Raw genomic sequence first — 6,307 nt, forward strand, 5'->3', positions numbered from 1 at the left:
CAATATGTGTCATTACTTGACCCAAAACAGTAACATTAGGGCTCCGTTATTTTGGAAAGCTGATATATTGCAAATGGCAATCATGTATCAGTTAGGGTTAGGGAAACTTGTTTATTCTTTCGTTCCTTATTTTCCCCTTTTGTTGTTCAGATTTTTGGATGTTTCCAGAGTCTCTTAATGCATGTGCTGAATAGAGTATAAACTAGATTAAGCCAATTTCCATGTCTCTCCCAATGGGCACCTACTTCAGTTTATACATGATTTGCAAAGTATGTATGTTTTGATTTAAATTTCTGTATTCATCATATTGTAGAATATATCTTATTGGTGTATTTTTGTTTTGGAAACAAAAATGAAAATGGCAGTTGTTTACTGCAACAATTGGTCCTCAGGAACACTGTATATGTGTGTGGTAAGTATATGAATGGTTATGGTTGGATGTGTGGCCTGACAGCTATTCCTTTGGTCTAAATCTCAAGTGTGTCTCATGTTTTTACTTGCTTTCTCTCCCTTTTTGTTTATCTGACATGAGCAGGTTATTCCACTTGTAAAATGATGATGATGTAAACTCCTTAAAATAATGGCCGTCTTGGAAATAATTTTTAATATCACTCATACAGCCCAGTGTTCTTACAGCACTTTAAAACAAACTGCCAAAATTCCTAGTAAGTCAGATCAGTAAGATTGGCTTAATTTAACGGCGAATAATGGAATGTCTTCAGGTCTGTTGCACTTTGCAGACACTGGTAATTTGCGCCAAATTGGTGCAAATCTTTCATCTAGTCTCAAATACTACTTCTACAGCCTTTCGGTCAACAGATCTCTAAATTGGTTGTCTCCGTTAAGCAATTGAAAAATGAAAATGAGTCGTGAACCAACTTTTATATGCCAAGATGCTTGATCATTCAGATCCTAGAAGAAAACTTGAATGCTGCAGTATTTGGTTGTGGTTTTTTTTTTTTTTTCTTTCCTGTTCTGTTCTAGGTGGACTTGTGAAAAGTGTCTTCATGTGTTCAATTTTCTGACAAGAGCCATGCCACAGTAATGTAACTGAATGGTTTTTCTTCTGAGGACAAAGTCATCGTTGTCTCAGTGAGTTGATGTATTTGGTAACACCGTACGTGATGAAAATGTCATGGAGTCCCTGCCAATGAAAAGCTTCTTATTTTTAGTTTATAGCCTCTCCAGGTCTCACCCCACTTTTTCACTCTTGACCATAATTGTTGTACCACAGAGTTAGACACACAGTCAGTGCTTAAACGCTTGTAGCATGTTATGGGAAAGTAAATTGAACAATATGATTTGAAGCTAATTTATATTTCCACAAGACATTTTCATGTTTTGCCTTTCAGCATCAAGATTATGTATTTAAGGATGAACAAAGACAAAAATCCCGAATGACCTCAAGTAAGACATTGCTGTAATTGACATAATAAAAAAAAAAAAAAAAAAAAAAAATTCAAATTGTGTAAAGCTTTTGTTTTTGCTTCCCAATTGTACCCAGTGTCACAAGATGTGAATATAAACAGATAGGATAGACATTTAATGGGAGGAATTCATCCTCTAATATGGATCTATTTTAACATTTGAAGACTGTTTTCACCCATTAGATTTGTATCCTTTATATTAATGGAGTTTTCTAGTTCATGATTTAATGTGCCATGTATTTCTACATTATTATAGTTAACTGGTTATGTAAAAATCAAGAATTACTTTATGGAAGCAGAGAGAGAACAAGATGAACTGCTCTCGTAAGTGGGTCTGACTCTTTGCAAACTATTTTATTCCCCAAGACCTTTTTTGCCTTTTTTTTTTTTTTCTTTTTTTTTTTTTCTTCTTTAACGTAGATGTCCCTGCCATTGCAGCTGTAATAAAGTTTTCCAAATTACATTTGCTGATTACCTTCTCTATGTACAGCCTGTCAGGGACCTGCCAGCTTGTGAAAGAGATTTTAGTTTCCATTTTATTTGAGTTTGATAAAAGGTAGTACTCAACATAAATCAATGTGCTTTTACTCCGCAGGTCAGGAAGCTGCTACTGGGCAGCCACAGCCACCGTCAGCCTGCTAGTTACTGCGAGATCTGTATCTATTTTGGGAGCAGTGCACTTGTCGGAGAGGTTGATTTGTGAGTCACACAGTACCTTCTTACCGCCGCTGTGTAGCTCCACATTTTGTGTAGCTCCGCATGGAAAAAGGAGCAAATTGTGCATGAGTGGTTTGTTATTCAAAGATATCTTGATATTTGCATTAAGAGCTTTAAAAGGATATTGCATTAAAAGGGACGGTTTTTATCGAATTCATTGCCGAATCAATTGGATTTTAAACAACTTAATCATGTATAATGTAAAGGTTTGAGTAGATGCCGTCATATGAGCCCTGCTATCTCCAATCTTTGTATTTATTGGGTAATCACTGTATTATAGCTGAAGTGTCTTATTGCTTTATATTTTTTCTTTGTATGTCCACTTTATATAAAATCACACATATATTATAGTCATAAATCACAGCAGGACTGATATGACGAAAGTAATGGAAAAAAACTAACTTAAAATACTAGGAGTAATGTGCACACGATCCTCAGTTGTTCCTAATAATTCATCCTGCTACATTTACTATACTCTATGGCATTAGCATGTTATAAAGAGACAACCAGCAAATAAAAAAATTAAAAATACAGAAAACACTAAAATCACACAAAACCAAACGAACAACAGTGTACAGTACATACTTAGTACGTAGTACATGTGTATATATAAACAACAAAAAAAAAACAATACTGAATCTTAATCCTCATATACAAAGTTGCTGCATAATTATTCGGAAAACTGAAAATTTATCTCAGAATAAGTATTAGGAGCAAAGTGCACACTTCTTACCCACTCTACTGCAGTAAACTTCCCTCCTCCTTCAAGATGTTTTTCAGCATACTTTATGTTTCCAGTGTATCCTTCCAAATAAAGTAACGTTTGAGAGATGATATTTTGAATTGATAAATATTCAAAGAATTCACCCTAGCAATTTTAAAAATAAACCTTTTTCCATGTCAAAATAATAAGTTCAATAATACAAGTGTTTGTTTCTGGAACGGCACCCAGTACAACAGAGGAAAAAGTGGGTTAGCGACCTGGACAGCAGACCAAAGCATCTCACTATCACTGATAGTCATGGTTTGCCATAAATACCTTTCAAGGTCGTATCTGGCTTGTGTGCATCTGCTGAGATTATTTTTGTCCAGACCTGATCTGTCTCCCTCTCGTACCTTAATGAGCTATCAGCCCAACTGGACAGACGGTGTGTAACGCTCCAAGCGTTCGAAACAAATTTAAAAAACTGTGATGTCTCGTGGACTGGATCCTCACATAACACATGGGGTTATGTTGATGAATGGAGTTATGAAATACATGCAGTGTGTATGTTGGATTTGATCCACAGTCTGGATTTTTCTTTATTCACTGAGATGGTGAGACGTGTTTATTTGCCCTAGTGACATGATGGTACAGTTTATGGCTGGATATAGTTTATGGGTCATTCAGGTGTGTGTGTGTGTGTGTGTGTGTGTGTTGGGAGGGTACTTGAACAAGTGCTGTACAACCCTCATACTGTCAAGGCGAAATATCGCTGCACTCTCTCTTGATTGCTGTGTACAGTGCTTCAGCCCTATTCATAAAAATGCAATTCCATGCAGCCCTGTGCCCGGCTTGACGAATAAGCTACGATAAACCAGAGAGACAGATTTAAGAGGTAAAACAGCACCGAGGCTGCTTCAGGGGATTGGTGCTCAGTTAACACATGTACACATACTGAGACACAGTGGTGCTTTGAGCTAAATGCTTACTAAACTCAGGTTAAACTTTTTTTTGTTTTTTTGTTTGTTTTTTTTAACAGTACACTACGCTGACAGTGACAGATTTGGCAGTAGTTTAGTGAGTGGTGGGAATGCCATTAGTTTTGCAGGTATTTGGTGATAAATCAAAGTACTGTATAAATTGAAATTTTGACTTGATGGAGGAAGAGTCGGGGGATTACGATTGATCCTGAGGGGGGATGAATGTCTGTGTAACTATTTCAGTCCGAACCAAAATGGTGGCACGCTAGCATGGCGAGAACTGTATCAGAGATGAAAACTGGTCTGGCTCATGAAACGTTGACGTTTATTGGAGGTACACAGTCTTCACAGGGCAGCAACAACATGTTAACACATTCATATTTTTAATAACCACTCCACTGTAATGCTCCCTTTTAAGGAGAGGAAGAAAATAATTCAGCCTATATGATATTTGAACTAAAATATCCCACATGATTTTTATTGTAGCTTCAGTGAACTATTGATATAGTACTCATTACTATTATTATTATTTCTAATTTCTGATTAATCTGTTATTTCCTAGAGGAATGGTTTGGTTGATAAAATGTTAGAAAATAATGAAAAATGCTCATAAAAAAATTGATGTCTTTAATTAGCTTGATTTGTCCGACCGATGGGCCAAAACTCAAAATTACAACAGTATAAAACAAAGCAAGTCCTCACATTGGAGAAGCGGGACTCAGCTTTTTTTTTTTTTTTTTTTCATGATTATTTATCGAAAATTGTTGGCAATTAATTTCAACTAATCGATTAATCGACCTAATCCTTCCAGCTCCAGTGTAAACAGTATGGTTCTAGCTTTGAAATGTGAGCTATTGTTTTCCTACAACAAAAAAATCTGGCTGAATGTAAGGAATCTGGATCAGACTTTTTGCTGGTATTAAACAATACATATATTTGTCATCTAGAGAAAGATGGCTGCCAGTGACAGGAGACACAGTGGGAGGGAATAGCAGCTGCTTACGCATGACAATATACAGCTTCCTAAAAAAAAGCTCACTCTGCCCCTACTTCCTGTTCAAAGAGAATGGCATTAAAGTTGATGAAGATGGAGAGGAGACTTACTCCGCTGGGCACTGATCTGTCAGACTTGAAAGTGAATGCGTGTCTCTCCAGTCTTCTCATTGTTTGCGAAATACCTAGTGTTCAGTTTGACCTCAACGTTTTGCACTTTTCAGACATGTTTATATCCAGCCACATTCTGTTTGTTACTGTTTTTGACTTTGAGATTTTGTAAACCTGCTTAATGTCAGTTATTTCCTTTCATGCTTTAATGCCGGGCGTGGTTTTCATGTCTTGCTACTAATCTTTTCACCTGTAGAACCACCTGCTTAAGTCAGTGCGTTGACCGAGCCTTCCTCCCAGCTCCCACTGTGATCCATTTCCTTTCAAAACAGGAGGATGTGAGTGCTGCAGGCAGGTCTCCAGTGTGCTCGCCTGGCAGAGTAGCAGTGTTAGAGATGGCTCCATGACAATGGACTTCCTGGCAAAGTTTTTTTTATCGTTTTGCTGTGGAGGAAATCGGCTGTTTGACCCAGGTTTTAGAGGCTGCAGAGAAGTTAGACGTTGCAGAGATGGCCTGAGCGTGATAATATGTTGGAATATTTGTGTCAGTCTTGTATGTGGTGGAGGTCTCCATGCCAAATGCTACACAGTGGGTACAATGCAGCAAACTTTGCCTCCAAAGCCACGAGAGGATATTTGAAGAACTTGTAACGTACTCATTTGATCTCATGGCATTGTCAATTTTTTACCCTCATGTACCTTTTTGCTGCAGTGTGAGGAACAAGTTTTCACACGTGCCAGTAAATACATGCCTGTGTAGTCCAAACAGCTGTTGCATCATACAGAGAGGCAAGTAGGAGTATATAGGAGTTATTTTTCAGCAGAGTATTAGCTAATTTTTTTTGAATACTCAGCAGTTTTCTACAATTCCTTTTTCAAGATGAAGCTTCTTGAAACTGGCAACTGTACCAGGCCTACTTTTCACTTCTTATACAACCCCCTCCGATTTCTCATCCTCCTCTTTTTCCCCCCTCAGCACTAGGGAAAGATGAAGCGCACTCAAGTTTGCTAGAATCAGTTTCCCAGCAGCAGCCTGGGCTTTAAGATGGATCGAGGGGATTTGCATGGGGTGGGCTGGAAAGAGTAAGAGATGTGAGGGGGGAACAGGAGAGCAAGAGAGAGAGATGTTACTGCTAAGGCACGGCAAATGAGGGCTGTAGAGAGGGGAGAGGGAGGGGAGAAAAAGGGGGCATACTCACACAGATCAGAAAACAACAGTCCTGCTCTGTGCCCAGAGGACAGACACTGCTGTCTACTCACACTGAGAGTGAAGGGGGAGGAGGGAGGATTGACTTTTACTTGCCGTATATGCCGCACTCACCCATTCGCCTCCCCTATGCTTTGCTCTCCCCTTCACCACAGCCCATTTGGAGCTG

The sequence above is a fragment of the Xiphias gladius genome, chromosome 21, assembly GCF_016859285.1.
Source record: "Xiphias gladius isolate SHS-SW01 ecotype Sanya breed wild chromosome 21, ASM1685928v1, whole genome shotgun sequence".
In the NCBI taxonomy this organism is placed as follows: Eukaryota; Metazoa; Chordata; class Actinopteri; order Istiophoriformes; family Xiphiidae; genus Xiphias; species Xiphias gladius.